General features: G+C 43.6%; 1 protein-coding gene across 1 annotated transcript in view; it reads left to right on the forward strand.

Moving 5' to 3' along the window:
- The first annotated feature begins 8,571 nt into the window (after positions 1-8,571).
- The window catches only part of zdhhc15b (zinc finger DHHC-type palmitoyltransferase 15b), a 45,929-nt gene continuing 42,290 nt past the window's right edge, over positions 8,572-12,210 (forward strand). Inside the window, exon 1 of the mRNA XM_070882777.1 lies at positions 8,572-8,595. The gene's annotated coding sequence lies outside the window, so the exon portion shown is untranslated. The remainder of the gene's footprint in view (positions 8,596-12,210) is intronic.

The raw sequence follows: 12,210 nt of genomic DNA on the forward strand, positions 1-12,210 counted from the left end.
AATGTGATTTTTATTTTCTTGCGGTTTTGAGGTAGCAGTCTTGCCTAAAGCCAGTACGGTCACATAAGGTGACACTAAAAACGCTTAATATTTCTAATCTTAACCCTTAGAACGCTGGCAGCTCCAGAAAATTCCAATCTCCCTGGGCAGGCCAGTTTCAGCTCACGCACCCCAACACTGTACAAATAAAACGACCTTTATTACTATAACACCCAGTCCAAATTAAATAAATATTTTAAACAATCAAAGCTTAAATGAATAAAATTAAGCCTTTTCGCTTTCCTAGTCTCATTATTTTTACCTCTCAATCTCACTCACTCTCTGTACCTTAACTGCTCTGGAGATTGGTGAACAGTGCAATCCATACAGTTTCTATCAGCCTCTGATGTTTCACCTGCCCATTCTATCACATCACCTAACTCTATTCTTCATGTGCTGTCTTTTAATCCATTAGCATCAACTTTACAGGCACTCCCAATAACTTTCTGTGCGGCTCCTACATAATGAAGCCACAGTACATAATGTTCCCATCGACATCACCCACCCTCATTACCTCTTTTTTGCTTGTGCTTGTTCAAGCATGTTCTCATTAATCATTCTTCTTGTCCAACCAGTATGTGACAACCATCTCGAATACTACAACTCACACTCCAAGATTCAGGCTCCATTACCTTTCTTCCCCTTAAAATGAGATTTTAATTATATTTGCTTCTCCATGAATAGTGACCTACTTTTTCGAGGCAAAATGGATGGGATCACATTTTTTGATCCCTTGTAATAAAAGTAGATTTTGGCATTCATTCATTCTAAATCAGTAGCCCTGCTTAGCCTTTCAATCTGATCCTCGTAAGACCTACATTGAAAAGTTAGATTTTGATTGGCTGCAAACCGGCTCCAACTGACTTAGAACAACGACAGTTGACATGGCCTGTCATAGATGTGAACAAGTCTTAAAATGGCTCGCCTGCATCACGGTTAAACGCCCCATTTTTATTCTAACTCTTTGGTGCATTAAAAGTGGGACTAGAAATGCTTGGAAAAATGTAAGTTGTGCTTCTTGAGGAAAATACCAGGCAGTATTATTTTTTGGTAATCTGGAAAATTAGGGTAGATGTAAATCTGTTTGGGACAGAGCGCATATTTTTCAAGAACTGATCCCGAAGAGAGTGTGTTAATTATAATACCTTCTGAAAAGTTTAACATTCTTGGGTTTAATACTGATTTTCTTGCTAAGTAGTACTGAGTTGCAGGCCGGGGAGCAGAAGGAGCAGCGTGGCGGCCTAGCCCAGCAGGCTAAGCGGCCCCGGCCTGCGAGCATCATCGGAGAAGGCTGGGGAGCGGAGGGAGCAGCATGTGCTGGAGCAGGAGAGTAACGGCAGGGAAAAGGGAGATCCAGGTCGGTGATTGGAGCGTGGGCAGATACAGCAGGAGCGGCGAAGTCAGGGCGAAGAAGCGGAGAGAGATTGTAGAGGGACATGATCGGGGCCCAGGAGAGGCGTGAATTTGGGGCCCAGAAGAGGCAAGGGCCCAGGGGCAGCACGGGCCAGTCCACACTGTGATATGTGTGCGCACTAGGTCCATGCAGCAGAGCTGGTCTCCAGTCGTCTTGGTTAATCCTTGCCACTGGACCAAGACCTAGTTCTGTCAAGCCCGTGTGGTGGCTGGTGTGCAACGGTCACCACACGTTAAAAAAAATCCACTCACAGGCATCTTCCACCCTTCAAGATTTAGTTCGTGATCTGGGATATTAGGTCCTTCATTGAAACACCTGTGAACTTTTTGACGTGGAAGCAAGTCATCCTCGATTCAAGGGACTGCCTATGTTGTAATGGTATGACTTTTGTGCACTGCTGCGTAATATCCTTTGTACACTGCATTTCCTCACTCCTCTCTTGTTGAGCTGAGTAGCTATTCTTTATAAACCAAAAGGGCCTTGAAACACGTCATCTTTGCTGTACCTCCATTCTCAAAACCCTTCGAGGGATGGGTGGTGTAAACATGACCTTTCACCTCTCGGATCTAGCATCAAATTCATCCCAGACTGATGGGGTGGAAATCTGCTTTCTGTGCCAGTTGTAAGGATCCTATGTGATATCCATTCATGCAGTCTCTTTAAGCTTTCTTGCTGTGTGTAAATCTATAGCACAAAACAGCAAAGTGGACAATTTGACTCAGACTGCAAAGGTGGCTGCTGTGGGACAATGCAGTGTTTCAGTAAAGAGGCTTTTCTTTGTTCTCAGGATGTGGAAAGGCCGCATTTTTATTCACCATCCCTAGTTACCCTGAGAACATGCTAGTGGACCTTCTCCTTGAGCTTCTGAGGTTGGAGTAAAGGTCAATTGGATAGATTAGAGGGAGTTTTACTTTGCACTTGGCCATGTTGTACCTGAGCTGGAGATACAAGTTTTCATTTCCCAATGCTGACATCCACTGGGCTTTGCTGATGCGCAGGAGTGTCCTTGTGCCATGCTGAAGACAGACTTTCTCCAGGATCTTGTTAACATTGTGGCAGAGTTTTAATTTTCCAGAAGTGCTTCTTGCCTTTCTAATTCAAGTGTACCTGATTGTCACCTTTTCCCCCTCGGCAGGGTGTCCAACAATAACTATATCTGTCCTAATTTGATTTCTCCATTACTTCTGTTCTCTTCCTCTCATTCCCCTTCCTTCCCATATTCCAAGGTTGGAGTCAAGTGGGTCTCTGAGAAAGGATATATTTTGTCTGACACAAGAATATAAGAAATGGGAGCAGGAGTAGGCCATACGGCCCCTCAAGCCTGTTCCGCCATTCACTAAGATCTTAGCTGATCTGTTCTTGGCCTCAACTCCACTTTCTTGCCTGTTCCCCAGAACCCTTGACTCCCCTATAGTTCAAGCATCTGTCTATCTCAGTATTGAGTATGTTCAATGACCCAGCCTCCACAGCTCTCTGGGGTAGAGAATTTCAAAGATTCATGACCCTCTGAGAGAAGAAATTCCTCCTCATTTCTATCTTAAATGGGCGACCCCTTATTCTGAAACTTTGTCCCCTAGTTCTAGATTTCCCCACAAGGGGAAACATCCTCTCAGCATCTACCCTGTTGAGCCCCCTTAGAATTTTATATGTTTCAATAAGATCACCTCTCATTCATTCTTCTAAACTCTAATGAGTATAGGCCCAACCTGTTGAACCTTTCCTCATAAGTCTCCACTTGGTTCCACTCTTACCTATTTGATTGTAGCCAGGACATTCAGCAGTGGCTTCTCCTCCTGCCCCCACACCATTCCTTCAAAGCTCCCAAGGATCTGTCATTAGCCAACTCATCTACATGCTGCCTCTTGGCAACATCATCCGGAGACATTGGATCAGCTTCCATGTGTATGCTGATGAAACTCAGTTCTACCCCTCCACTCATCATCATCATCATCATCACTGCTTCTATGTTGTCAGACTGCTTGTCAGACATCCAGTCAGGGATGAGCTGAAATTTGTTGAGAAGATCAAAGCCACTGTCTTCAGCCATTACCAGTCATCCGAATCCATACCCTTCCCAGCCATTGTTTCCGGGTTGGACCAGATTGTTTGCACCTCATCTCTGAACTGAGCTTCCAACCCCATATCACAAAGACTGCCTACGTCATCTTCTGTAACATCGCCTGCTTCCACCCCTACAAGGCCCCATGCTCTGAAATTCCCTGCCAAACATCTCCGCCTCTCAACCTCCTCTCCTTAAAATCCACTTCATTGAGCAAGCTTTTGGTCGCCCTTCCTAATATCTTCTCCTGTAACTTGATGTCCATTTTTTGATTTTTCTCTGTGAAAGGCTTTGAGCATTGTTTTTAGCATTGAGGTACTCTATAAATGCAAGTTGTTGTTGGTCAGTGCAGCTATATGGCCAGTCCTGTTAATAGTATATGTGTGTCTCTAAGATGAAACCAAAAAGTTACAATCGCAACATTTGTACATCACGTTTGAGTAGCAAGAAATTGTTCGTACCAGTGCATGTTTCACACCAGGTCTACAAGTTAAAAAACCTACAATCTGAGCATTGGTGTTTATAGTAATTGTTTCTTAGAACACCAACCGCAGAAAGTGAAATTGGCCATTAACTGTTCTTGCGTGTAACAGGAAAGACAACACCAGCAGTAACTGCCAAGAAAGACGCTTTTATTGTTTGTTGAAATAAATCTGAGGTCTTCTCAGAATTTGGGAATGTCAGATTTGCATTTGACAGTTTCTGACTATTTCTGGAAACCAGTACATGATGCTAACTAGGGCCGAACTGAGTACTGAGGTGACACCACCTTGGGCTGAATTTTAGTGTAGGTCCCTTATTCTGCACTAAACTAGGCCGAGTGATTTATTATCATGTGACATCCTACAGTAAATGCCACAAATTTCGATGTCTTTCACAAATGGTGTGTTTTGCTGCCATGTACAGCAATTTCACATTAAAAAAAAGTGAAGAAAATATTTACATTTATAAAGCCAAAAGCACTTTTCAACAAAGGTGTTTCTTTTGAAGTACAGTTAATGTTGTGTAAACCCGCCAGCAACGTCCCACAAGCAGCAAATGAACGAGTGACCAGATACTTTGGTTTCAGTGGTGATGGATGAGAGAAGATGGAATGCTGGGAGAACTCCTGCTCTTCCTCGAGTAGTACCATGGAATGGTTTATGTCCACCTGAAAATGTAGATGGGATCACGGTTCAGACAAGCAGGCATTTCCAACCATGCAGAGCCCTCTCAATACTGCACAGGAATGTCAGCTTGGACTGTGTGCTCAAGTCTGTAATGGGACATGAGCTTACAACCTTCTGACTGAGCGTGTTGCCGACTGAGCGTGTTGCCAACTGAGCCAAGCTGACACTGGAGGTGATCAAAGATGCCAGTCTCCGGGTGGACGTGAATGATGGTACAGGTTACAGGTATTGTTCCTGAACTGTGGAGAAAAACCAGTGAAGGTTTCAACCTCTGATTCTGGTGACAATTCCCCTTGCCGCTGGAAAGTGTGGATTGTGGATGTGGACAGAAGATAGGATCAAGCTTAATTGTGATGCCCTCTATGATTGAACCATCTGTAACTTTCTGTCCAGTCTCATGAAGCATCTGCACTTGTGAATCTGAGAATCAGCATGGGTCAGCATCTTTAGAAGAGGTGGGGAGAAAATGAGGAGGAAAAAGAAGGTTCATTTTCCATTCAATATTAATTACAAAGGGAAAATAATTAAAACTTTCAATATTTAATTATCACTGTGGAGCTGATGGATCTCTTGCTGTTGTACAAACTGTAGATCAAACTTATTTTTTGAATTAATAATTAATTTTTTAATTCATTGTTGATAATGGGGAAAGTGCATCATATCCTATTTCAATTGAATACGGCCAGGGTGACCTGGACTAATTTCGATCACCTGGATGGGTCGGAGAGGAATTTTCCCAGATTTTGTTTTTCCCCAATTGGCCTGGGTTTTTAATCTGGTTTTTGCCTCTCCCAGGAGATCACATGGCTCCAGGTGGGGTGGAGTGTAGAATGTTTCAGTGTAAAGAGTGTCGCAGTTGAGTGGGGCGGACTGGTTGGGTTGGGTACTCTTTACCTTTCCGCCATTGTTCATAGGTTTATATGTAACCTTCAGGGCTGCTGACCAAGGGCCGTGCTGCTCTTTGTCAGCCGGCGTGGACACGATGGACCAAAATGGCCACCTTCTGCGCTGTAAATTTCTATGTTTCTAATGAAGCAGGAGTCTGATGATTGGATCGGGTGTGTGTTGTTGAGATTTAAAACCAGCATCTTTTCTCTGACACTTTTTTCTCTATCAAAGGGTGAAATTTAAATAATAGTCTCTTGGAAAGGTATTATGTCCTTGGGATGATTGGTGCACATTCCCCTCAGACCGTAATATTCAGTTCTTAAAGCCCAGCACTTCTTTCCAGCCAGTAATGCATTATGTGTGGATTGAATATCAGGCCAACTGTGTAAATAAAATTAAGGATTCTACGAATGTACCTTTAGTTCTGGGTGTTGCAAACAAAACTAATTTTTCTGTTCAATTTAACATGAAAATGAAGGCTCCAGATTGGACAGAAGAGATAGTGGACAACCGAAGGTCACAATTGCACTATTAGAAAGAGGTGGTTTCACATAGCCTGCCAGATATCTACAGACAAGTTCGCTTTACATCAGTAATAAATTTACTAGAGACAAGTGGGGTAACATTCATGAGCACTTGGGAAGGAAAAGGTTATCAGGGGTAGTAAACAGGGATAGTAAGGGGTAGGTCATGCTTGAGTAATTAATTCTTCATGGAAATTGCTGAGCACAGACAGGTAATGCAGTAAATAGGGCATATTTGGATTTTCAAAAAGCATTTGACAAATACTGCACAAGAGACTTCAAAGATTAAAGATATTAAAAGTAGTTACTCGGATAGAGACCTGGCTGAAGGATATAAAGTAGAAGGCTGTTTCTCAGATACTCCGGCTATAGTTAGTCCGCGGACTCTGTCTTCAGATTTCTCATGTACATAAATGATCTGGACACACACAAAGAGTACATAATATCACAATGTGCGCACTAGACCAAATTAGGGGCTGTAACAAACTGTGAACTGAGGAAGAATTTGGTAGACTGTAGGAAGACATCGATGGGTTAGGGAAAGCAAAGTAAATAAATGTGAAGTGGTATGTTTTGGGGGAGAAGAACATAGACTGGAAATATAACCTATGTGGTAAAATTGCCAATTACAGAGGAGGATTAGACAGATTCAGCACACAGATCTTTGAAAGCAGGGTTTCAAGTGGGGAAAAAGCTAGAAGAGGGCAAATACGATTCTGGGATTAATTGTAAAGGGATTTTACGATTTTAAGCGTCATCGAACGACAGTACACAGACGACGCTTGCGTCTGCGCACATTCAGAGGCCGAACTCCAAACCATCATCAACCTCTTCACCGAGGCGTACGAAAGCATGGGCCTCACACTTAACATCCGTAAGACAAAGGTCCTCCACCAACCTGACCCCGCCACATAGCACTGGCACCGCCCCCCCCCCCCAACTCCCGGTCATCAAAATACACGGCTCGGCCTTGGACAACGTGGACCATTTTCCATACCTCGGGAGTCTACTATCAGCAAGGGCAGACATCAGTGAAGAGGTCCAACACCGCCTCCAGTGTGCCAGCGCAGCCTTCGGTCGCCTGAGAAAGAGAGTGTTTGAAGACCAGGACCTTCAATGTGGCACCAAGCTTATGGTCCACAGGACAATAGTGATACCCACGCTCCTGTATGGCTCAGAGATGTGGACCATATACAGTAGACACCTCAAAGTGCTGGAGAAATACCATCAGCGCTGCCTCTGCAAGATTCTGCAAATTCACTGGGAGGATAGATGCACCAACGTCAGTGTTCTCGCTCAGGCCAACATCCCCAGCGTCGAAGCACTGACCACACTCGACCAGCCCCATTGGGCGGGCCACATCGTCCGCATGCCTGACACGAGGCTCCCAAAGCATGCATTCTACTCGTAACTCCTACATTGTAAGCGTGCCCCAGGTGGGCAAAGGAAACGTTTCAAGGACACCCTCAAAGCCTCCTTGATAAAGTGCAACAGCCCCACCGGTACCTGAAAATCCCTGGCTCAAGACCACCCTAAGTGGAGGAAGAACATCCGGGAGAGCGTTGAGCACTTCGAGTCTCGTCGCTGAGAGCATGCAGAAACCAAGCGCAGACAGCGGAAGGAGCGTGCGGCAAACCAGACTCTCCACCCACCCTTTCCTTCAACCACTATCTGTCCCACCAGTGACAGAGACTGTAATTCCCGTATTGGACAGTACAGTCACCTGAGAACTCACTTTTAGAATGGAAGCAAGTCTTCCTCGATTTCGAGGGACTGCCTATGATGATGATGAAAGGGATTGAGTACAAGAACAAAGAGGTGGTATTGAATCTGTACAATATATTGGTGAGGGCACAGTTGGAGTAATGTACAGTTTTGGGCACTCATTCTAGAAAGGATATTGGAGCCATGGCAATACCAGGGATCAGAGGATATAGACAATGAGAGACTTGGAAAAACTAGGCTTTGTATTTGGTGCAGCAGACAAGGTTAAGGGGAAATGTAATGGAAATGTTAAAACTTCTCGAGGGTTTCACAGGCTATACGGTGAATAATTATTTCCATTGTTTGGTGAATTGCTTGGAAGAGGGCAAAACCTGAGGATTGGTGCTAAAGGCATAAATAGGGGATGTTAAATTTTCATTTTATGGAAAATTTATTAGGATATGGAATATATTACCATGACTTTTAAAGCTGAGTCAATCATAACCTTTTAAGAAGAAATTGAGGAAATGTATTAAAGGATATGGGGAAGGAGAGATTAAAGTAGATAGCTCATGTGGAACTGGCACTGGCAAAGGCACAATGCTGACATTTTGAATCCAATGAAAATCATTTGAAACCAAGTTAATGGATCAATAGCAATGTATTTTTGTACTTTGAGTCTGAGTAACAGAGATTGCTAATTTTGATCTGTTTATGTTGTTGAGTCTTTCTGTGTTAAAACATTTGTTCTCTTTTTCTTTCTCCACACAGTTACCGTCCAGAATGGGTTTGAGAAGGGTAAGTTATTATTTTGGATCTAGTTACCCTTTTATGGAACCTACTACCTCAGTGAAAAGCTAGTATGCCTTTTCAAAAAAGTCTACATTAATCGTTGTATTCAGTTGCAGACTATAAAACCAGATGTTATTTTTTAAATTATTGTTCACGGGATGTGGGTGTCACTGGCAAGACCAGCATTTATTGCCCATCCCTGATCACCCTTGAGAAGGTGCTGATGAGCTGCCTTCTTGAACCGTTGCAGTCCTTGTAATGAAGGGCCGAATGGCCTACTCCTGCACCTATTTTCTATGTTTCTATGTACTCCCACAGTGCTGTTAGGGAGGGAGTTCCAGAATTTTGACCCAGCGACAATGAAGGAACAGCAATATGGCCCCAAGTTTCCACACGCGGCAAAACAGGCGCCCCTCCGAGCTGGGCGCCCGTTTTTCGCGCCGAAAACGGCGCCTGAAAAAAAAGCGCTATTCTCGAGCGCTTTGCAGCTCGATGTCTGCTTGGCGCGGCGCACAGGGGGCGGAGCCTACCACTCGCGCCGATTTTGTAAGTAGGAGGGGGCAGGTACAATTTAAATGAGTTTTTTTCGTGCCGGCAACCCTACGCATGCGTGTTGGAGCTTTCGCACACGCGCAGTCTGAAGTAAACATTGGCACTCGGCCATTTTAAAAAGTGCTGCAGAAAAAGTGAAAATTTGTTTATTGAACCCTTGCAACGGTTGTATTTTAATTTTCTTGATATTTTTGTGTGTGAGGGTGAGGGAGTGCATTCTGTAATTAAAGATAGACTATGATAAACGGGACACATGCACTTGTTTGAGACTATTCAAATTCTTTGTAGCTGTTCAATTTTTAAAATTTTTTAATAAAACCACATTGCCCTTCCATAATCAGCACTGAGGCTTCTTGCAGCTTTCTCCCCCTGCCGTCCGTCGGTCCCGACGGCAAACGGCTGCCTCAAGTAATGAGGCTTCCTGCAGCTTTCTCCCTCCCTCCTCCTGCCGTCGGTCGGTCCCGACGGCAAACCGCTGCCTGAAAGGCCTGCCTGAAGCACTTTCACACAGGTAGGAACATGGTTTATTTAATCTTTTCTTTGCTTATAAATTTTTATTCAGGTTGGATTTATTTGTATAATATTTGTATAAGTATAACTAAGGATTTATTGTAGAATGTAATGACTTCCCTTCCCCCCCCCCCCCCACCTCGTTCCCGATACCTAATTTTTAACCTGCGCCTGATTTTTTTAATGTGTAGACAAGGTTTTTTCAAGCCTACAAAAATCTTCACTTGCTCCATTCTAAGTTAGTTTGGAGTACGTTTTCACTGTGGAAACTTTCAAATCAGGCGTCAGTGGCCGGACACGCCCTCTTTTGAAAAAAAAATTCTGTTCAAAAGTGAAACTGTTCTACCTGACTAGAACTGCAGAAAACTTAAATATGGAGAATTCCGATTTCTAAGATACTCCGTTCTCCACCAGTTACTCCTAAAAATCAGGAGCAAATCATGTGGAAACTTGGGGCCTATATTTCTAAGTCAGGCTGGTGTGTGACTTGCTGGGGAACTTGCAGTGGAATAGCTGGCTTTCGATTAATTGTGATTCTTTGAAATGTAGAGTATAAACACATTCCCTCCAAAACCCAGATGTAAATTCAATATTTTATAACAATGAATTATACATATAAAGTTATAACTAATATTTAATTGAGGGAGTCATAAACCATGTGTGAAAAGATTGTTTTCTGTATACAGTGTTACCTGAACAGCAATATGTATAGGATGTCAGGAATTTGTCACTGCATCTTTTAGTTGTGCTGGTATTACGGCTCTGATTTACTAATGTTCTCTCTCCATTCTCAGCCCACACCTTCCACCCCACCCCCCAAAAAAAGTCCTTTGAAATCTTTTAGGCTATTTGTTGCATATCTGTCTAGTTGCATTGACCTTTCATGAACATGTGAAAAATGTTCGTTCCACCTAGTCAACCTTGTTCCACAGACAAATCATAGAATCATACAGCACAGACGGAGGCCTTTTAGCCCATCGTGCCTGTGAAAGTCCGAGTTCCCTGCTCTTTCCCCTGTAAAATCTATCCTATCACAGACTCTACCCTACCCACTTAATTCCCCCCGCCCCCGAGGGAACATTTTGCATAAATACACCAAGATTTTCAACAGTTATGAATGGTTTATCATCACCTCTCGAATATTCAACCCTGATGTGCTGTCCCCCAAAGAAACATTTCCCCATTGGCAACAGGACAAGAACGATTGTGCCCCATGGGCTCAGTCACTATCCATATAAACTTTACTGCTGTCAAATTTTACTTGAAAACCTTTGAAGGATTGAAATTTGTTAGACTTTAAGATGAAATTTGCTTTTTTCCATGAATTATTTTAATCTTTTGGCAACTGAGACATTTCTCCTGCATTCACAATACACACAAATAATATACCTGTCTAACAACTGCTCCAAAAATAATGGCTGGATGTTCGAAACTTCCAGATGCAGATTATTCCCCCACGTGCTTGAAAGAGCAATAGAATGGAACCTGATTTGTTTTGGGGAGTACTCCATTAGAGGGGAGGATGTTAATTCTGGAGAGTGAAAGATTTTGCCATCTCCAGCACCCAGTCTAAGCCTCCCAGATCCAGTATAGACAGCTGCAATGAGTGCATAGTAAAGCTCCATTCACTCTACTCAGAGCTCAGAATAGCATTTCCTGCTGCTCCTTTTGACATTTCCATTTCTTGCACCAGCCACCTCAGTAGCTTCTCTGAGTGACATTATCAATTAGTGGCAAATTAAAGGAATATTCACCTGCGAGGCACCGGGGTGAGATAGCAAAACTCATTTCATGTAGGACTCGTTCAGCTAATTGTCAAGCAACACTTCAGGCTAAATTCAGACCCAGGTCCCAGAAGAGAAAGCAGTGTGCAAGCCTCCTGCACGACCCACTCCCCAAGGGACCTAGTTGCTCTTGATACAAAAATATTACTGCAGTCATAGAAGGGGTTTGTATTATATCATGTAATGTTCCAAATAATAAGATATTATTACCTCTTGGTGGCCTTTTTTGGGGGGAATGTCTAAATAAGTTAGTGCTCAGAAAGTAGAATAACTTGCATGTGTACAATGAGTTTCATGCAACAGAATCATTGCAGGTGCATTACAGGGAAAGGGAATACTGAGCATGAAGTAGGAATGAACTTGGGGAAGGTGACCAAAAGCAGTCAGAGATGAGGATTTTGAAGGTGGGAGAGGAGTACCGATTCAAAGAGATTGAAGAAGAGTATTGCACAATGCCGTCATCATAGGCAATCCCTCGGAATTGAGGAAGACTTGCTTCCACTCCCAAAGTGAGTTCTCTGGTGGCTGAACAGTCCAATATGAGAGCCACAGACTCTGTCACAGGTGGGACAGACATTCGTCAAGGGAAGGGATGGGTGGGGCTGGTTTGCCTCGCGCTCCTTCCGCTGTCTGCGCCTGACCTCTTCACGCTCTTTGCGTTGAGACTCGGAAGAACTCAACGCCCTCCCGGATGCACTTTCTCCACCTCGGGCAGTCTTCAGCCAGGGTTTCCCAGGTGTCAGTGGTGATGTCGCACTGTACCAGGGAGGCTTTG

Source organism: Pristiophorus japonicus, chromosome 6 (assembly GCF_044704955.1).
Source record: "Pristiophorus japonicus isolate sPriJap1 chromosome 6, sPriJap1.hap1, whole genome shotgun sequence".
NCBI lineage: Eukaryota > Metazoa > Chordata > Chondrichthyes > Pristiophoridae > Pristiophorus > Pristiophorus japonicus.